Genomic DNA, 23,173 nt, shown 5'->3' with positions numbered 1-23,173 from the left:
TTTTCTTAATTTGTACTTGTCTTCCTTTAATAATTGACTGCTCTCTGAGACCAGGTTCTGTAGTGGCCTTATTTACATTTATCCAATGTTTAACAAATTACGTATATATACTAGATAATATATACTTTGAAAGAAGGAATATGTGATTGAATGAATGAACAAATTTCTTAGAACTTGAAAGAGAGAATATTGTTTATTGTTATGGTAAATCAAAAGTCTGAAAATAGCCATGCACAGTGGCTCATTCCTGTAATCCCAGCACTTTGGGAGGCCAAAGCAGGTGAATTTGAGCTCAGAGTTTCAAGACCAGCCTGGGCAACATGGTGACATTCTGTCTCTATCAAAAATACAAAAAAAAAAAAAAATAGCCAGGCAAGGTGGTGTGCACCCGTGGACCCCACTGCTTGGGAGGCTGAGGTGGTAGGATTGTTTAAGCCCAGGACCGGAGGTTGCAGTAAGGAGAGATTGTGCTACTACATCCCAGCCTGGGTGACATAGTGAGACCCTGTCTCGTTTAAAAATAAAAATAAAACTTTAAAAGTTTGAAAATAATCTTTTTTCTAAAATTCTTATAGGTAAAACAAATTATAAAATTAGGCCAGAATCAAAATATGATTAAATTTTTTAAAGAATCCCCTTGCATCCCTACAGAAGATAAAAGATAAGCAATAACTCTTGAAAAACTATTTTTAAAAAATATTGTCTTCTTAGCATATTATTCTTTTCATTTTCTCATTTAACAAATATGTATTGAGTGCGTACTATTACCCAGGCACTATGCCATCTCTTTGATAAACACCATAATTAGAATGTTTTGCATGTGTTCCATTAGATGATTTAATCTTAAAGTTAGAACCCGTGTGATTTTAAAAATCAGCTCAGCACATAGCTAAGATGAAATATAAACAAGATCTTATATGATGAAAAGAAGAGCTAGAAACTACTGCCTTGTATATTTAGAATAGAAAATTACATGGTAGAAAGACCCAAAGGAATAGCTACCTTGATTTAACACTGCTGGAACTTTCAGCATTTGGCGGATGACCAATAGAGCACATTAGTATTGTAAGGTCAGGCATTGAAAAGAACACTAAGATTCACTTGCTACCTTCCTTACATAAGCCAGAATCCATGTATTGTACATGAGTCCACAAAAATAATAAAGGCAAGGTGACCCCAGAACAATGCTTACATAATTATCTCTAGCTGTCATCAAAGTTTTAACTTAAAGATTGGAAAAAATGGAAAATGCTGGTCTCTATAATCTGAGAAAGAACTAGAAGGGATTATGATACATTTTTCTACCTTATATATTATGGACTTATGATATTACATGAAGGATTTATTGTTAGAATCTATATATGTGCAGATCACCTACAGTTTTATATATAATTATATAAAATGTAAGAGGATGGCAATTAGTCTCATATTAATATTCAAAGAGCTAACAGTTAACACCATATCATTTTACTAAAAGCAAGAAATTCCTATTATTTTCCATTCAAAAGAAATAAAACATTTCCCTACAATAGTTACTCATATGGAAGATATGTGAAAACTAGCAGTTACTTGGCCTTTGAAGGAATGAAACTTTGAAAGGGTTCAGATGAATTATTCTAAATGTAGATTTTCATTGGTTTCTTCATTCCCCATGACCTATAAAATACTCAGAGAAGCTTCAAACAAAATGTGTTTTCTCCCCACCCTGATCCTTGCCATTGGCAAAGGCTGCTTATTTTCTTATGTTTCAAATTATCCGAGTTAACGTGACTGGCTTTGTTTAGCAATGACTTCACATAACTGGGCCTTTTATCAGGCATTTTTATATACCGGCACTATTCATGTTATTATCAAAGACTGCAAAACAATATTTTTTGTAAAAGCTGAGCAAAACACCAGAGTATGATGGCAACAATAATACATTTATCACGAGATGCTGGTAACAACAGTTAAACAAACTGAAAAATAAATGATCAAGCAACCAGAGGCTGCAGTGAGGGTGGACAGGGAAAGGGGAAATGTTGGTCAAAGGGTGCCAAATTTCAGTGAGATGGGAGGAACAGGCTCTGGTGATCCATTGCATAGAATGGTGACTCTAGCTAATAATAATGTATTGTATATTTCAAAATAGCTAAAAGAAAGGATTTTAATGTTCTCACCACAAACAAGTGATAACTCTTTGAGGTGATGGATATGTTAATTAGCCTGATTTGATCATTTCCCAATGAATACATGTATACATGACATTGTACCCCATAAATAAATTCAATTATTATTTGTCAAAATAAATAAAACTTAAAATAAAATACTTATCCTAAAAGAATTTTAAGGCTAAACATGAGCTTCCAAAGAAAATTTTGAAAAGTATGTGTGAATAAATATTTTCAGGGCTAGTTTCTTTTCATTAGTAACATGTTAAGCATTTCTCTTCTATAATGTGTTTAATATCTGCACATTATTATATCTTAATTATGAACCATAATTTATATATCCATCTGCCACTGATATTTTATTTTCAGTATTCTATCTTTAATCATGAACCTTACTTTTCGTATGCACTTCGGATTATTTCCATGGAACACATTCATTGAGTTGTAATTGTTGGGTCACAGGGAACTGCTCTGTCATTTGAAATCTGGGAAGCAGGACCCATATTGTAATGTGCCTCAGTTATAAACAGGACCACCATGCCATCTGCAGATGGCACTATGTGAGCCCCTGACTAAGGTGGGCCAGGTGCTCTTCACAGTTTTTAACTTGGAGCCTAAAAAGTTGGTTTTATAGGCCTTCCTACTCATCTTCTTCTTTTAGTAGTTGACCCCTTCCTCTGGCTTAAGAAGTTAGTGAATTTAAAAATCAATACTAAAAATGTTGAAGGTCATAAATATTTTCTACTTGCTTCAGAAAGGAAGAAAAAACACCCTGGCCTCATGAAGGCTTTAAGTCCTACTTAAATTCATTCACACTTTGTAGAACGATTTCATATTCTGAAGTGGGATATTGAATTATTAATTTAGCAATTTGTGTTTTCAGGTCATAAATTATATTAATTTCCATTTCAATGAATGTTAGAGTATTTGACTGGATTGTGATGTTGCCTACTTCGTATAAAATATTCTTTTCCATGAATACATTGAGAAATTAATTAGAACATAAATTGTTTGACTCAACAAATCAGAATTAAGTGAAGGGTTAAAAAAATGGGTTTTTATTTCTAGATTGTAGAATGAACACATATATTTACCTTACTTTCCTCCTGAAAACATACTAAGTTAACTACTAAAAATAAACAAACAGGTAAGAAAAAATGGGCAGTGACACCATGGTAGTCCACTCATTTTCTTCTCTAAAGCCAGCACACTCATGCAAAACTGTCACAGATATCTGCTGCTCATTGGGTCACAACCACGTCTATCATAAGGTATCTTAAGATTCTCAAATAAGATTACGAATATGAATCAATGAACAGCAGTCTGGCAATAAGAGCTCTGTGACCAGTGGTGGATGGGGAATAGATGGCCCATGACATGCCATAATAATACAATTGTTAAAACTTTCATCATCAGTTAGTCAGGATGGGGTAATGGTGGAAAGGGAGTACATGAGTTTATGCAATATTTTTCTTGAAAAGTATGAGGGAATATATTATTGAATTGGATGGCTGTGACTAAGTGACATAAATTCAACGAAGAGAGCCAATGACAGGCCCAGAATGATTAATCACTAATTAAAGGCAAAATCTGAAAGCCACAGGACTTCCTTGGCAGCATTTAGTAAAGCTCTTATCTCCTGTCTTATCTCCTACACATGGAGAGAAGACAGAAGGGAGGAATGGGGTCAAGACTAAATCATAATAGTAAAGGAGATTCAGACAATGTTAAAGGCTGCAATTTTTACAGCAAGGTCAGATATTTGAAAAGACTCACAAGATCACATGGAGTACATTCATGTAAGACTTTTAATACAGGCAAATGATGCAGTGCATTAGGAGAAAGAGAATGTAAAAAAGCATCAATATCTGAAAGGGTTCCAGGCATAGCTACCTAGGACCCTTATTCACACAAGGGCGTGCTTTGTCTTTGGACTGAACTTCCAAGGTTTATTGTAAGAAAATTCGGTTTGGAAAGAACTTCGTAAGAGTTTCCAGCAGAGTCCCATATTCCTTTAAATTCACCTAGCTAAATTTGGCTGCAGAACCAGTGATGCTACATATAAGCTATCAATAAACAACCCAGCCTGGGTACCACTTGGGGTATTCTAAATTTTTTAAAAAATGTTATAAATCATGAGTTAGCTCACTTCATTTATATGGCAAAGAGTCAGATACTTCCATTTGTTCCTAGAGATAAGCATAGAATGGTCATAGTTCATCTGTAAAATTATTATATGTTACAAAATACATAGCTCCAGTGAGTTTCCTAGGCCAAATTCAGATTTCTAACAAGAAAGAAATGGGACACTGACACTTGGATGTGAAAATCTGGGTAGATTCAGTTGAAACCCTGGAACTCCAGATGCCCCTAGTTCTACTGATCTGGCAGTGGCCTACTTCTTCTTAGAAAATAGTAGCCACCTCCTGCCTAAAGATCATGGAGAGACCTTCATGAAGCAGATGCCTTATGAGACAAAGTCCCTTTTCCTGGAGTCAACCCTCTTCTTCCTTCCTGATATCCAGACCAATAATAAGAGTCAAGTACCAGCACAGCCCAACTGGGGAATAAAACTGGCAGAGGTGGGATAGTATCAATCTCGGGAACAATATCCCAAGGAAGATAGATTTAAAGGAGGAATGCAGAACATAAAGTTGGGAAAATGAGTCTGTCGTTATGGGAGGCCTCTGCTAGGATACATGATTTAGCCCTGTGACAGTCCAGGAGATGGTGCTAACACACTGTTTAGATGGCTCATGGAAGCTTGAAATAAGTTACAGTCTATATAGTTAGTCAAATAAAAAATGCCAAAATGGACAGGAAAGGTATAATTCAAAGGGATAAAAGGCTCAAGTAGGCACTCTGATAAACTATACAAGGCTGGAAAGCCCACCAGCCATCTGTTTCTTACAAGACATGAAAGACACTCCATTTACCAAAGAATAGTGTCCTAATGAAAGGTGTGCTAACATTGTTCAGAAGCTCAGTGATGGCTATCTTCTGTAGGCTAAAGCTGACAAAAAGAGGTGCTACAACAGAACTGAATTGTAAAAAACATTGGAGATTGTAGGACAATGGAATGATAAAGGTCCAACACTTAACCAACAGTGGCAAGACTAATGCAATCTTCACAACAGCAGAAAAACCTGAATGGCAGGCAAGTGCTCCAACACTCAGAGGGCCATGGAGATGGTTAATAGGACAGAGTGTTCATACAGGCAAGAGAGAGGAAAACCAACGAGTGTTTTAAATTTAAAGAATCAGAAGAAATTCCAAATGGATAAACAAGAGGGTGTGGACACTCACTCCAATAAACGATACGATCCCATCCCCAATTTCCTAAGCTAGCTCTCAGACCTGAAACCCAACCACTGAAGGAACAGTTTCGTTCCTATAAAGAAGGACCCTGAAATGCCAAAGCAAGTGTACTCAGTAGTAAACTACCTAGTTCATCCCCAAAGGAATACACAGCCATTTTCTTTAGTGACAGTGAACTGGAAAAGGGGAAATAACTGGGGTTTTTTGAGGATGCTTGGACACAGGATCTGAGTTGGCACAAATACCCAGGGTTCCAAAGTGATAATATTTGGAATGTGGGGACTAGAAAATAAATGGAGTCCTCACCTAGTCCAGGTACCAGTGAAGCTAGTAGGTCCATTATTCCACGTGATAAACATTTCCCTAGCATTCTAATGTATAATTAGCATAAATACACATGGCAGTTGATGGAACCTTCATCTAAAGTTCTTGACCTATGAGGCAGAGGTAGTTTCAGTTTCCAAATTCAGTTTTCAATTGAAGACTGAAACTATCTCTGTCTTGAGCCAAGAGTGTAAAAAACAAAGCAAAACAAAGTGGAATACATGCCAGAGATAACCACAGAGATTACTGTCACCCTCAGTAACTAAAAAAATGCAGGGGTGGCTACTACTATAATATCTCATCTAATTTATCAGTCTGATCACTAAAAAACAGAAATATTTTTAAAAAAGGGATCATTCTTTCTTTTAAAAATACCTACAGAAACCTCTAACTTCTAGCTATGGACACTGATTGTCATCCTCCCCATTCTGGTATTTAGGGGCTTTCTGCCTGAGGGCAGTTTCCCATTCATTGGCCATAAAATGAAATCTGACACTTTACAGCACTCATACATAGAAGTTCTATTTAGGCTTCCCACTCCCTGCAGGTGTCTATTGAGGAAATAGGTCCACGTATGAAATAACAGAGATAAACCAAGTCAGGTTCTCTTAATAGTCAAAAAAGTTTTTCATTCTTAAATATTATAGAAAAAAAATTCTCACCAATCAGATAAAGAAATCCAACTGCAAAACAAATATAAATAAGTAGTGCTACCTAGCCCTAAAGAAAGCAATAAAGATTCATGAAACATTTAAAATATATAAAATAGGCCAGGCGCGGTGGCTCAAGCCTGTAATCCCAGCACTTTGGGAGGCCGAGGCGGGCGGATCACAAGGTCAAGAGATCGAGACCATCCTGGCTAACACGGTGAAACCCCGTCTCTACTAAAAAAATACAAAAAACTAGCTGGGCGAGGTGGCGGGTGCCTGTAGTCCCAGCTACTCGGGAGGCTGAGGCAGGAGAATGGCGTAAACCCGGGAGGCGGAGTTAGCAGTGAGCTGAGATCTGGCCACTGCACTCCAGCCTGGGTGACAGAGCGAGACTCCTTCTCAAAAAAATAAAAAAATAAAAAATAAAAATAAATAAATAAAAAATAAAATATATAAAATAATCTTACCAGTATCTTCAGAAAGTTTGGAGAAAATATTGAATTCCCAGGATGCTATGAAAACAGTGCATTAGAGAATGTGTTAGACAGAGAATGTGGTAGATAATTATGAGCTTCTTTTTTGTTTTTTTTGTTTTTGAGTTGGAGTCTCGCTCTGTTGCTAAGGCTGCAGTGCAGTGGTACAATCTTGGCTCACTGCAACCTCCACCTTCTGGATTCAAGCAAGTCTCCTGCCTCCAGAGTAGCTGGGATTCCAGGCACGTGCCACCATGCGCAGCTAATTTTTGCATTTTTAGTAGAGACAGGGTTTTGCCATGTTGGCCAGGCTGGTCTCCAACTCCTGACCTCAGGTGATCCACTGCCTCAGCCTCCCAAAGTGCTGGGATCACAGGCATGAGCCACCACACCCAGCCAATAATTGACTTTCAGTGTCTGTCTTCTGTATCTTTAGTAACCAAAACCTGATTTTTAGATTAACACACTTCTTCACAGTTAAAATATTACACTTGTCAGCATTCCACAAAACTAATGGGAAATTATGTTACTAAATTCTGACCAGTGAGATTGTATTAGTCTGTGTTCACACTGCTGATAAAGATATACCTGAGACTGGGCAATTTATAAAGGAAAGAGGTTTAATGAAGAACTCACAGTTCCACGTGGCTGGGGGAGCCTCACAATCATGAGGCAGAAAGCAAGGAGGAGCAAGTCACATCTTACATGGATGGCAACAGGCAAAGAGAGAGCTTATGCAGAGAAACTCCCATTTTTAAAACCATCAGATCTTGTGAGACCCATTCACAAGAACAGCACAGGAAAGACCCACCCCCATGATTCAATCATCTCCCACCAAGACTCTCTCATAACACGTGGGAATTATGGGAGCTACAAGATGAAATTTGAGTGAGGACACAGAGCCAAGCCAAATCATTCTGCATCTGAACCCTCCCAAATCTCATATCATCACATTTCAAAACCAATCATGCCTTCCCAACAGTCCCCCAAAGTCTTAACTCATTTCAGTATTAACTGAAAAGTGCACAGTCCAAAGTCTCATCTGAGACAAGGCAAGTCCCTTCTGCCCATGAGCCTATAAAATCAAAAGCAAGTAAGTTATTTCCAAGACACAATGGAATTACAGGCATTGGATACATACAGCCATTCTGAATGGGAGACATTGGCCAAAACAAAGGGGCTACAGGCCCCATGTAAGTTTGATATCCAGCAGGGCAATAAAATCTTAAAGTTCCAGAATCATCTCCTTTGACACCAAGTCTCACATCCAGGTAACAGTGATGCAGGAGGTAAGTTCCCACGGTCTTGGGAAGATCCACCCCTGTGGCTTTGCAGGGTACAGCCTCCCTCCTGGCTGCCTTCACAGGTGAGCATTGAGTGCCCTGGGCATCCAGCTGTATCCATACATCCTCTGAAATCTAGGCAGAGGTTTCCAAACCCCAATTCTTGATTTCTGTGCACTGGCAGACTCAACACCACATGGAAGCCACCAAGGTTTGGGGCTTGCACCCTTTGAAGCCATGGCCCAAGTTCTACATTGGCCCCTTTCGGCCATGACTGGAGCACCTGGGACTCAGGATGCCACATCCCTTGGCTGCACACTGCATGGGGGCCCTGGGCTCAACCCACAAAACCACATTTTCTTCTTATGCCTCTGGGCCTGTGATGGAAGAGGCTGTCGTGAAGACCTCTGACATTTCCTGGAGATATTTTTACCATTGTCTTAGGAATTAACATTTGGTTCCCCGTTACTTATGCAAATTTCTGCAGCTGGCTTGAATTTCTCCTCAGAAAATGGGACTTTTCTTTTCTGTCTCATTGTCAGGATGCAAATTTTTGGAATTTTTATGCTCTGCTTCCCTTATAAAACTGAATGCCTTTAATAGAACCCAAGTCACCTCTTGAATGCTTTGCTGTGGAATTTCTTCTCCCAGATACCCTAAATCATCTCTCTCAAGTTCAAAGTTCCACAAATCTCTAGGTCAGGGGCAAAACCACCAATCTCTTTGCTAAAACATAACAAGAGTCACCTGTGCTCCAGTTCCCAACAAGTTCCTCATCTCCCTCTGAGACCACCTCTGCCTGGACCTTATTGTCCTTATCACTATCAGACTTTTGGTTAAAGCCATTCAACAAGTCTCTAGGAAGTTCCAAACTTACCCACATTTTCCTGTCTTCTTCTGAGCCCTCCAAACTGTTCCAACCCCTGCCTGTTACCCAGTTCCAAAGTCATTTCCACATTTTTAGGTATTTTTTTAGAGTGCCCCATTATCACAAGAACAGCACAGAAAGACCTGCCCCCTTGATTCAATCATCTCCCACCAGGTCCCTACCACAACACGTGGGAATTATGGGAGCTACAAGATGAGATTTGGGTGGGGACACACAGCTAAATCATATCAGAGATGTAACTAAAACTTTCACATAGAACTTCCTAAAAGTCTCTTAAATAAAAAGTAAAATAAGTCTCTTTCCTCTCCTATTCACTTTGGGGTGAATACAGTCATCATGTCTGAAACTCATGTAGGCATCCTGAACCATGAGGCCTGCATTAAAAATGGCAAGCTGTAAGACAGAGTTTGGCTCCCTAATGACCACAGACCTGCAAGCATCCTCATATTTAGGTATGTGTAAAAAAAAAAAAGAAACTTGTCCTGTATACAATACATCTGGTGAGTAATAATATTACTCTCAATGGCAAAATATACAATTATTTTTGCACCAACCTAATAGGGAACATAAGCCAATATAATTATTTTTATTTTTTAAGAGACAGAGTCTCATTCTGTCATCCAGGATGGAGTGCAGTGGTGCAATCATAGCTTTCTACAGCCTTAAACTCCTGGCCTCAAGTGACCTTCTTTCCTCAGCCTCTCGTGCAGCTGAGACTACAGGTGCTCCACCACACCTGGCTATTTCTTTTTTACTTTTATAGAGATGAGATCTTGCTATGTTGCCCAGGCTGGTCTCAAATTCTGGTCTCAAGCGATCCTCCTGCCTCAGGCTGTCATAATTTATAAAATAAATTAATAACCCTTTTGGAAATTAAAAACACAATTAGACAAATGAAAAAAATAGGATCAGAAGTCGGGCTAGAACCTAAAGGAGGAAATTGTCTGTGATGTAAAAGCACAGACAACAAAAGGGCAGAACATCTCAGAAAAGAAACATCAAAGAAAACATTCCGGAGTGCCAGCATTTGGATAAGAGAAAGCTATTAAGAAAAAATTATTGGCCGGGCGCGGTGGCTCAAGCCTGTAATCCCAGCACTTTGGGAGGCCGAGACGGGCGGATCACGAGGTCAGGAGATCGAGACCATCCTGGCTAACACGGTGAAACCCCGTCTCTACTAAAATACAAAAAAACTAGCCGGGCGAGGTGGCGGCGCCTGTAGTCCCAGCTACTCGGGAGGCTGAGGCAGGAGAATGGCGGGAACCCGGGAGGCGGAGCTTGCAGTGAGCTGAGATCCGCCACTGCACTCCAGCCCCGGCGACAGAGAGAGACTCTGCCTAAAAAAGAAAAAAAAGAAAAAGAAAAAATTATTTTGGAGAATAAGAAAAAATTATCAGGCCTGACTTTGTATTGGAAGGTTGATCCTATAAATTCTAAGCTGAATATTGGTAAGAAGACACCAAGAAATTTTAGAACCTAACATTTTTTAGGCCTACAAGCCTCCAGATGGAAGAACTGACTTGCAGACTCAAAGTGCCAACTGCCATTAACCTTGTCATCAGCAACACCAAACCATTCCCTTACAACTTCAGAGTTCTAAGGGAAATTAATTTTATTTGAGCATCTGATACTCTACCAAAATCTCAGTGGAATGTGAAAGCAAAATAAATGCATTTTAAAACACACAGGAATCGTAAAATTTAACTTCCTATTATAAATAACTTACTTTATGGAATGCTCTAGCAAAATGACAGAGAAAACAAACAAAAAAAATTTATAAAGACATTGTATTAATGAAAGAGGGGTACAGTGATGGAAAGTTCCAGCATGGCAGTCATAGAATATAAGGGGAGGAATCTTGTTTTCCCATGTTTGGAAGTAGGAGTTCCAAGGAAGTAAAATAAATGTATGTCAAAGGAAGCTACAGGAGATGACACTTGTCACACTAAGAGATGGTATAATCCAAAGATGTAAAAAAGACCCAATTAGAAACTCCATGAAAACCAAAAGCCGTATAAGAAAATCATGGTACAAATATAAAGCTAATTAAAACATGATATAATTGTAAGAATAATTTGAAGGAATTAAGAAAAGAGAATTATTTTGAGCTTGGCGTAGGCAACATGGCAGTTATGGCATCAGACTTTAAATGAAGAAAATATAATCCCAGCACATTACTTTTGTGTGTGTAGTTCCTGACTCATAACTCCCATAGCCCTTATCCTTTCTCCCCAGGGCAGGCCATAGAAACTGAAAATACAACCTCATGTTCACCTACCTGTCTGTCTTGGAGCTGGCCATAAAGCAATGCTCTGACCTACTTTATCTGACTCTGGGTCATCAGACCCATATTTCAGAAAGGGTCCTGTACCATATCCTGGAGGAAGGAATGCCACATGGAGAGGACAGGAAGGATCTAAACAGACAGGCCTTGCTGGGGTTCCCGACTCAGTCTATTAGTGTTAGATCCTATCCTTTTGCCTAATCACATTTCTACATGGTTGCCCATGCTTCAATCCCACCTACTTAATGAAGTCTCCATAAAAGGCTATTTATTTTCTCACTGCTGATAAAGACATACTTGAGACTGGGCAATTTACAAAAGAAAGAGTTTTAATGGAAAACTGACAGTTCCACGTGGTGGGGGAAGCCTCACAATCGTGGCAGAAGGCAAGGAGGAGCAAGCCATATCTTAACTGGATGGCGGCAGGCAAAGATAGAGCTTGTACAGGAAGACTCCTGTTTTTCAGGTTCCCTCAGATCTCGTGAGACTCATTCACTAGCATGAGAACAGTGCAGGAAAGACCCATCCCCCTAAGTCAATCACTTCCCACCGGGTTCCTCCCACGACATGTGGGAATTGTGGCAGTTACAATTCAAGATGAGATTTGGGTGAGGACACAGCCAAAGCATATCAATGCGTATGAAGAGCTTCCAGATAGCTGAAGACATGGAGGCTTCTGGAGAGTGGTACACTCAGAGAGGTCACAGAAACTCCACGCCTCTTCTCCATACCTCGCTCTAGGCACCTCTTCATCTGTATCATTTGTAATATCCTTTAAAATAAATGTGGTTCCCTGAGTTCTATGAGCTGTTCTAGCAAATTGATCATACCCAAGGAGGGGATCATGGGAACCCCAATTTTTAGCTGGTTGGTCAGAAGCACAGGTCACAACCTAGGACTTAAAACAATTGGCATAGAAAATGGGGGCAGTGATGTGGGACTGAGCCCTCACCCTGTGGGCTCTCTCTCTCCAGGTAGACAGTGTCAGAATCGAGCTGGAGGACGCCCAGCTGGTGTCTGCTGTAGAAACGATGGCTTGCCTGCTTATTGGTGGGGAGAAATCCCAGCACATTTGGCTACAGAGGTCTTCTGTGTTGATTGCTATGGGGCGAGAGCACAGGATAAACAGTTTGTGTGTATTTCCACTCACTCAACTTGTATCTGAAGAGAGGAACATTTACATAGGCATAGTCATTTAAGTGTTATCTTACTGGTTTTTCACTTTAAAAATGAACCTATAGATAAGACATGAAAACAGTTATAAGGAATAACTGATATAATCTAGGAGGTATTTTGCAGGAAGAGAGGAACCCAGCAGGCTGTGGCTAGAATAGGGAAATAGGGAGATAGGATCTAAATAAATTGAAACAAAAATGTAGAGGTTTTAATATATTTTCAAAAATTACAATATATAATAAAGAAAGGTAAAATAATAACATAACTATCTAATGTGTTCACCTGCAGGGAAAGGAAGGGAAAGTACAGTGGTATGAAATGAGATATATGCTTCTCTTCTCTATCAGGGAATCTGATGTTTTCGAAAGTACATGAGCGTCAAATGACTACATAAACGCATTCTTGGGATTTTTAAATAATTGCATAAAATTCTTGAAATAACTTATAACTGCTTGTGTTTAAAATATTTTCATGATATCAACAAATTTGAGCAAACATTCTGAGTAAAGACAATTAATTGTACTTGAAATGTCAGACTGAGACCCAGGGTCAAATTTGCAAAAATTTTTTAGAAAGTAATTATTCTCTAGTGCCATAAAATATTTAGTTTTAACATTGGTAAAATCTATGTTATGTCTATTATATTAACAACTGTGCTGATAACTGAGATTTTCCTAGTGAGGAACTAAAAGTCCTTTAGGTGTTCCTTAATTCATAACTATATATACTTTTAAATGCCCATTTGGGATCAGAGAGATTAAAAGATGCTCTGACATGTTTATATGAGACTGTGCATAGGTAGCTTGAATCTATTCAAAGTAGTTAAGTGTTTCTTTGAGATGATATTCTAGCTCTTTCCCTTCCCAACTGTGTGACCTTAGGCAAGCACTTAATCCTCCTTCATCTCAATTTGATCCCCTTTAGAATAAGAATAATATCAGTTCTTACCTGACAGTGATTATGACAGTATAAGAAACGAATTAACATAAAATTATTCAACAATTCTTGATACATAATAAGCATTCAATAGATGTTAGTTATTATCACCATCCTAAAGAAAAAAGGAATGAGGTTTCATGAGTCTAGCCTAGGAACAAAGTAGACATGTGGAGGTCAGGAGTTCTGATTCTGAGCTACTACTTTAACCAGCAGGAAAACTAGTCTTCTGGATGGATGCAAGTGATTTCAAAGAGGTAGACAGGTAGAGGTACAGGTAGAACTGGGGAGAGAGGGAGGGAGAGAAAGAGAAAGAATTTTAAAATTAAGAGTTTGTTTTTAATTATTAAAACAATGGGATACAAATAATACTGGTTTGTATCATAGACGAAAAGAAAAAAGTAGTTCTCCATCCCTGCTGACCCATTTCAATTTTACTTTGCACCATTATACAAATTGGCACAAGGAAGCCCCAGATAATGGCAATGAACTGCTGTGGTCATTACCGTAAGACAAGAGAGATTCTAATGCCTGACAGGGCAGTTTGAAATGGCTGTGACGCCCAGCAAGTGGGACTGCCTTGTGTAGCACAGTGATGAGAGCACCAGAGGCTAGACAGCTGCTTTGTCTTTCTCAATCCATTCGTTGGTCCCTGGCTATTCTAAAACAAATACACTCTTTTCATTCAGACTCTCGGTGGCAACTGATGCTCCAAAATATAATCACTGCTTCGGAAACTAAATGTTTGAATTTCTCCTGAATTGACAATTTTCCAAGTCTCCAAATGAGTTCAGGAGACATACAGGCAGAAGATGTTTTATTTCATCCGGGGTTACTAGATTCCCTCTTTAACATGAGTTAAAATCTATAGCATCCAATGTAAACTATGTTCTAATATCAGGTAAGTCTCAAAAAAATATATACTACAGGAAGAAAAAATTTTCTAAAATATTTACATATCTTTAAATGACACTTCTTTAGATTTAATTTTACAGATAATGGTTCTAAATACTGAAGAACTGTTAGAAACCTCAGCTTCCTGCTATGTTACTTAAATCCAAATACACTTTCCTTCAAGGCAGAAGTTTAAATGGAATGGAATGGTAAAAGCTCCAATGTGTCTTCTTTATCAAGAAAACTAAGATTAAAGTAGCTTGGATTTGGGTTACTTTCCAGACGAGAGTCTGTATTTATGTAAAATGCCAGCATTTAAAAGTAAAAATCCCAAATGTCCCTTTTCAATTAAATCCTAACTAGAATGCAAATTATCTAAACATTGGGACTACAAAATGTTCTCATCTTACCTGCCTTCAGAATTTCAATGTAAGTGTTTCTTGCATTCAAAAACCACTGGGAGGTGTTTATTGAATACTTCAAAAATATTTTTCTTAATAATATAAAGGAAATAATGGGTTTAAGATATTTCAAAGCCAACAACTTTAGTCCATTTCTTCCTACTCCAAACCACTTCTGATTGTATTTTGAGCAAATTTTCTATTTAATCTCTTTCTATATAATATAGATAGATTTTATCATAAAATATACTTTTAGGTAATAAACTTTAAGAAAATGTCAACAATACCTCTAAGCAAGGAGCCAGATTTCTTGATTAGATATAAACCAGCATTTTAAAATATTTGGGATAAATTCTTTAAGCTAAAAGTGATCATTTCTCTTTTACGTTTTTTCACCACATTACCAAGTCAGCCATGCATAACTAGAATAGTGCTATTACAGGGAAAATTAGATTTAAATAGAACAGGATTCCCTTCTAATTCATGTGTAATCTTTGGAGAGTTTAAGAATTGGTAACATTCTGTTTGTGCAATCTTTTGGGAAAAGTTCCTGCCCTAGTTAAGTTTCAACAGATTGTAGTCATGCAGAAACAAGCTTTGACTCCCCTGTCTCTGGGCAACCAAAGAGCTGACCATCTGGACTCCTGGTTTGATAAAGACTTTTAGGGAGCCAGAAAAAATCCTGGCAAGTAAAAGAACATACCTCAAATGGAACTCAGAAAAATCCTCAATGTTACATTCCAACATTGTTTTATAAACAACTTAGTCTTGTTACACACACACACACACACATACTCTCTCTCTCACACACACATACACGTACAAAACTTAAATTTAAATTTAAAATTCCAATAGGACATTTTGAATTCAATACTTAAGGATGATGATTTGTGTGACCATATAATTTATTGATCTAATCAGGATAATTTTTTAAGTATGAAAGGAATAACTTAATTATCATACTAGGAATAACATAAGCCAGAACAATCTCTGACAAATCAGATGGTGCAGTCACCCTAATGATAATGAAAGGAGAATTGAGAGATGTTCTCCTGGCTAAATAAATCTATGAAAAAAAATTCATGGCTGACAAATGAATTTAGTCACAGTTGCATTTTTATGATATTACCTCTAAAAATAACATTCCAACGTTCAGCCTAGCTATGATCCAAAACATTTATTATCATAAATGTTGGCCAATTGTCCAATTCTGAAAATGGCCTCAAGAGAAAATCATTTGCCAATAGATTATTTGGACAATGCCTTCTGTGGTAGAACCAAATTCTTGACAAATGAATGATCACAAGTATAATTTCTATTGCGTGAACACTATATATTTCAAAAAGGGAAGTATTACCTCCACAGAATGGAAAACTGATTTAAACTCAATATTTTAAGAGAACAATTATTCCTCAGCAATTCTTCAAAAGTATTGAGTTATTAATTTGGGATTTGGTCTGACTTCTATAAAAGACATGAATAAATACAAAAGTGACGTTTCAGTATTCCACTAAAAAACATTCCTACAAAGAGGAAGCTGAAATTGTCCAGGAAGGGAATGTAATGAGGTATTTACTTTGTGAAGAAGTGGAAGTGTCCTGACCAAGAAAGAGAATGAATCCTCAGAGACCAAAGGAGAGGAAAGTGACTAAATCCAAGGGTTCTTGAACTCAATTGCCCTCTTGCTGGCCATGATCAGAACGGAGAGTGCAGCAATGCTGACTGAGATCAGAGGAATCATTGCCACAGTATTACAACCCTTGGAAAATTCCCAGTGCTCAAGTTTACATGAAGGAATTGGAAATCATATCTTTCCTTGCACGAATAGAAGGTCTAGGCTGAGGGTATCTTGTGCTCAGCCAGCCATACTTCTTCTAAGTCTATAGTTTGCTCCAATCATTGCTAGCAACAAAATAACACTTTACTTTGGTCACATTGGGTATCTACTGCTATTCTCTCATCTGCCCTGGGACATGAAGGCTTTTGGCACTCATGCGTGTGTAAATCTAAAAGTATGAGAGTTAAGAAATGATGGGACAACATTAGAGAAATAGAAGACGGAAGTTAGTGGAGAAAGAATTCATCTTTCATATCTCAGGTTGATAATTCTAATGCACACTTTACATAACTCCTCAGAAATCCGGCTGGGGGTGGTGGCTCATGCCTGTAATCCCAGCACTTTGGGAGTCCAAGGCGGTCAGATCACTTGAGGTCAGGAGTTTGAGACCAGCCTGACCAACATGGCAAAACCCTGTCTCTACTAAAAATACAAAAATTAGCTGGGTGTGGTGGAATGTATCTATAGTCTCAGCTACTTAGGAGACTGCAGCAGGAGAATCGCTTGAACCTGGGAGACACAGGTTGCAGTGAAGCAAGGTCGAGACACTGCACTCCAGCCTAGGTGACAGAGTGAGACTCTATCTCAAAAAAAAAAAAAAGGGGGGAAAGAAAGAAAGAAAGAAAGAAAGAAAGAAAGAAAGAAAGAAAGAAAGAAAGAAAGAAAGAAAAGGAAAAGAAATTCAAGACTGAAATTCACTTATCCACAAGGGAGAACAAGTCAAAATGTACCTGGAATTGTACCTTCCTTCTCCATTGCACCCTTCCCAGGACCCAACAGTTTTTTTCTGGTTTAATTTATCCTTCCTCCTGCCTCTCCATGAAAAAAAATCTGTATGCAAAAATTTGAATGACAGCTCTCATCAGAAACCACTGAGACAAGAAAAAAGTAGTATGACATTTTTCAAGTGCTGAAAGAAAAGGAGTGCAAACCCAGTATTCTATATCCAGCAAAAACATCTTTCAGTGATGAAGGGGAAATCAAGACATTCTCAATTGCGAGAAATCTCACAGAAATTTTTGTCAGCAGACCAACCCTAAAAGAATAGCTAAGCTATTTTTTCAAATAGAAAACAAATGATAAAGGAAACAATCTTTGAAAATCAAATAAAGAAAATAATAGAAAGAGTAAAAGTATAGGTAAATACAATAGATTTTCCTTCTTCTGTTGAGTTTTTAACATATGTTTGATGGTTGAAACAAAAATTATAACACTTCCTGGTGTGAGTGGGTGTCAAAGAGGTGTAAGAAATATTTAAGGCATTTATACTAAAAATGGAGAGTAAAAGAATTTTGTAAAAGGAGGTAAGATTTTTATACTTTACTCAAACTGGTACAGCTACTCTGGGACATAATTTGGCACTTCCTTAAAACACTAAACAAACATAACATATTACACAACAATCACACTCCTGAGTATTTATTCTAGAGAAATGAAAATTTATGCCCACATAAAAACTTTTATGCCATTGTTCATGGCAGCTTTAGTTGTAATAGCCACAAATGGAACCATCAAGAATGTCCTACAATAGGTGAATGGTTGAACATACTGTATTACCTTCATACCCTGGAATACTACACAGCAGTTAAAAAAAATGAAGTGTTGATATGTGCAACAAATGGGATGGCTATCAAGGGCATTTTGCTGAGTGGAGGGAAAAAGCAAATCTCAAAACATCGTATACAATATGATTGAATAATGTTTTCAAAATAATAAAGTTTTAGAGATGGAAAATAAATTAATAGTTGCTAGTGGATTAGGGATGGTGATAGGAAGGAGGAAAGGGAAAAGTGTAACTATGGGGAGGTTGCACGGGGGATATTTTTGTCATGAAATCATTGTGTATCTTTATTGAGGTGGCTGTTACATAAATCTACTTATGATAAAATGGAATAAAACTAGGTACACACATTATACCAACATCAATCTCCTGGATTTTCTGTTGTACTGTAGTTACTTAAGATGTAACCATTGGGAAGACCGGGTTGAAGAGGGGTGGGGCTCTCTGTACCATGTTTACAACTCCTTGTAAATCTTTATTTCAAAATAAAAATTTAAATTAGAAAATCAGAAAGAGGGCTCACTGTGGTAACTTCTTGTTAGTCTTTCTGTGTAGCAACTCATAAGTGCTCACTTTTCCTTTTGTCAGCTATTGACTTCTTTGTTTGTGATTCAGTATCTTTCATAATGACCTGTTTCTCTCTGGACCATTTCTTTACACAATTTACATTCTTTTTGATGCTTAGTGCCTACATCTGCAATAAAAATTTTTCTTTTTTCAACTTTTAACTCTTTTTAGGAGATGAATATTCTGCTCATTTATGTCTTTCAGCATAGATCATCCTTTTTTCAGTATGTGAGTTAATAGAGAAAAGCCTCTGAAACCAATTTTCCTAACAATACTAGGCCACTTGCTTCTTTTCAAAATTGCTTCAATAAAACTTCAATTTAAAAGGTACTATATTTTTTCAGTAGATTTGAATAGCATAACAAAAGATTTTAAAATTATTTTCCATCATATCCATATATTCTACATACAGGTGAATCAATAATATATGCACATACATATATGCAAATTCATGTGAATTAACATAGCCCATAGAGAAAAATATAGTTCACTAATACTGAGGAAATACAAAGCAAAAGTTTTATCAGGATAATTATTTCAATCAGAAGTTTATCTTAATTGAAAAGCATACTCAAACGCATGCCAGCATTCGACACAAAATCAAGCTATTTGTTCAGGGAAGAAAACAAGAAAAATTAATAGTTATAACTCCAACATGTCAAAATCTTATTTCAAGGAAATTGACTCTACAATTAGTTCTATATTTAACTTCCTGTCAAGACCAAAATCAAATTCCAGAAAAATTAAATCTCTAAAGCGCCCCTAACGTTTCTCATATGGCATCATTTTTTAAATTGTCAGAATATCACTGAAAATGTTACTTTTCTTTGGGACAATCCCAGGTGCACTAAATAGAACTCCATCCATTACTCATAATGACAGCAACTTCAGTTCACGATAGGGAAGTTCTAACACAGTCATCTCAAAATACTGTTCACTCTTTTACTTTTTTCTTTCTTCAACTGTCTGGTCAGTAAAGATAAATGAAACTAATTTTAAATACTTGGAGTGATATATTGTCTCTAGGGTTGTTTTGGAAATCTTGATGCCCCTAAATGTTGATGCCCTTGGAGGTAATTTGACTACTCTGAAATATTATTATGCTCAAGTAAAATAAAACCTTGAAAATATATCTTACCTGAACGGGTAAAAATCTTTCAACAATGAGAGTAGAGTTAACTAAATTATGAAAACAGATATATTCATGAAGAAAAAATACAGAAGAATGGGAAATGAAAAACCATTGTAATAAAAATAAATGAAGACAGAGTGGAGCACAATATCTCATAGAAATGTATTTGGCTAATCATCACTATTAAAACGGATATACCTCTATCCAAAAGGTGGAATGGACTAAATAAAGGAAAATGATCTATATATATAACATATTTTAAATGGTGCTTTGTAGCAGTAAAACAAATCAGTTCTTTCTATTATAAACTTCCCGATTCAAATCAAAAGAAAATATAGTAGGTTGGAATTTAAATAGCACAATATTACCTAGAAATTTAAACCCACGCAAAGTTTGCCATATTCAAGGCAAATATTGGGAAGATAAAAATGAGCAGGAAGCTGTTACTACATTTAAATTGCCAGATACCTAGTTATCTGATTAATGAAGAAAAAAACATATAATTGTAGAATTTGTGTAATTTCTCTGACCTTTATACCACCCATATCCATCAAATTGATAGTTTTTATGTTGAGCTGGGTAAACAAATCCAAGTTCACTTCTCTTTCACATATTTTGCAGGTAAGGGTGAGAGTTTTAATTTGTTCATATAGAAAATACTCTAAGTCTCAAAATATATCTATAAGGCATTCAATTTTGGTTCTACGTGCTTAGCCTAATTTGTCATTTCTAAAGGAATGCTTAAATTGGGAATTTTCTGGTTTAAGCTACACCATGTTTATTCAGGTTTTTGTTTGTCTGTTTAGAGTATTGTAAGGTTTCTGGGAAGATTTGTATATATAAACTTATTTGCTGTGCACTTAGGAGAGATGAAAGAACTGAGAGATAGATCCCTTTGGATCTTGTCTTTTTTATTCCTCTCCTTTCCCTCTTCTCTCCACCTCTCCCTCTCTCTGACTCTCTCTTCCTCCACCTTCTTTCTTTCTCCTGCTCCCTCCCTCCCTCTCTTTCTTCTTCATTTTGAGTAAGAAGGGTTCATGGCAATCACCACAGGGTGGAATGAAACAGATCTGAATCAAGAGGAGAATCTCTGAACATAATTTCTTCAAATGAGTAAGGAAGAATAAGAATAAACTTCTCTTAGGTTCACCATTATCAGCAAATTGCACACATAGATTCTTCAACATTTCCAGGCAGAGGAGGCCTACCATGGGGGTTAGGTCAGGAGAGCAGATGCCTACCCATCCCTGATACAAGCGGAGCAAGGGCCTGTTAAAGTCTAGGTTAGGACAGGGAAACTCAGATCAATTTTCCACATTCTTGGATCCCAAGCTCTGTACATTAACTCTTAACAAGAACAGTCAGAAATCATAAACACTAGTCATTTTCCCTGTAAATGTCCTGAATTTATCAAAAAAAGAAATTAAGCAATATGATAAAATATTGGTTACTTGTAACACATGCTGAACAGTTTAAAAATATTATTCAATTTTATTCAAATTATCCCCATGGTACACAGTTTTTTCAAGTAGTTTCAAAGAAATCCATTTGCATTCCACTTTCTTAACCTCTTTCAAAATGTTTATGTTTGTGAACTCTCCATCATTGACTCTCTGACCTCCCTCTTCTCATATTATCTTCATTTTTCTCACTGCTCTCCAGCCACACTGTCCCGCATGTTGCTTCTCCAACATGCTAGACGTGATCACACCTTAGTGTCTATTTATAGGCTGCTTTCTCTGCTTGAAACTCTCTTCTCCAGGAAGTATCTCCATCTGTTCAAATGTCACATACTCAATAAAGTTTAAGACTCTTTTTAAAAATATAATTATCCTTCCTGACAGAACATTTTTGAACCCCCCCCCACCTTGCTCTTTTCTATTTTTTCCTATTTCTATTTCATGTACCATTTTATTCTATGTGTTACTATTACCACATTTATTAGATCTGGGTTTTTTTTTTAACCTTTGGTCTTATTCAGTTTAATGTAAGCTCTGTGAGAAAAGGGTCTTTATATCTTTTACTCACTAATTATCTTCACTTTCCAGAAAATTTCATGGTGCAGAGTAGGCATTATTTAATAAAGATTTGCTGAAACAATGAGTGAATGAATGAGTGACTCGTTCACTTATAGTAAATCTTACTGAAAATATTGGCATAGGTGTTGAGAAGGAGAATGACTCTCAATCAGAAGCTTATCTATTGAAATTTAAGTTGTTCAAATTCACTATTTTTAATGAAACTAAAGGAAGGACACTAGAAAAACTTTAGAAGTCACTCCAAAGGCTGTAGGAATATAAAGACTTTCCAAATTGTTTTAGATTGTGCATGAGCAAAAAAATTTAAGACAAGAAAGACCTAGAAAGAGATTCTGGAAGATACTGGCAGATTGCTCACCAAATCTATTACCTCTCTTTTTCTGAGGATGCAGCATGACAATATTTTATCCATCTTCTTATAGTTAGGTGTGGCCATGTGACTAAGTCCCAGCCAGTAGAATGTGGGAGACACTTATTGGCATCACTTCTAGACCTAGTCCTTTAAAAATCCTTCACTTGTGCTTTTCTATGCTCTATCTCATTTCCTGGCTTGACAGACATGTGCATGGTAACTCAGGAAGCCACATGTTGAATATCGTAGCACCAAAAGATAAAACAAGCCTGGATCCTGGAACCACTGCTTGGAGAGGGTTGCCTGCCATCATGAATACCCATTTGGTCTTCATATAAATAGGAAGTATACTTCTCTTATTTTAAATTACTGAGAATTTGTGGTTCACGTATTATGGTAGCTAGTATTATCTTAAGTAATATAAGAATGTTCCCACTATGTTAAATAGAAAAAATATTTTCTTCCAGAGACTAAAATTGAAGCATGATTAAACATGCAGAATTTAGGTGGAAGTCTGGGATCTCAGGAGATACAAAAGAACCTTTTCCTTGTACTGCAAGATCACATATGGCAAAGGCTTCAATAAATGTTTCTAATAGGCCTCCTCTCTTCCTTATAACTCATCTGACATTTTTGTGATTCAAGGGAGAACAGCTGAATTGTTTGAAAAACTTGCCTCAGAAAGGGTGAGACAGGAAGCTCCCTGGTGAATTGAAAAGGTTTTCATTGTGCCATTATGGGACTATTTTTAAAAGACTCTATGTTCCTTGTAAAATTCATTCTTGAATCAGATTTGGTTTTTAGCAAACAATTTCTTACCTAATCTCAACCTCTAGACTTTAATATTCTACCAATTACATAAGTCCATTGCATTAAAAAGTTCTCAACAGTTTTTTTTTTTTTTTTT

Source organism: Rhinopithecus bieti, unplaced genomic scaffold (assembly GCF_001698545.2).
Source record: "Rhinopithecus bieti isolate Rb0 unplaced genomic scaffold, ASM169854v2 scaffold_9996, whole genome shotgun sequence".
Lineage (NCBI taxonomy): Eukaryota > Metazoa > Chordata > Mammalia > Primates > Cercopithecidae > Rhinopithecus > Rhinopithecus bieti.
The sequence above is the reverse complement of the archived record's forward strand: the minus strand, read 5'-3'. Positions refer to the sequence as shown.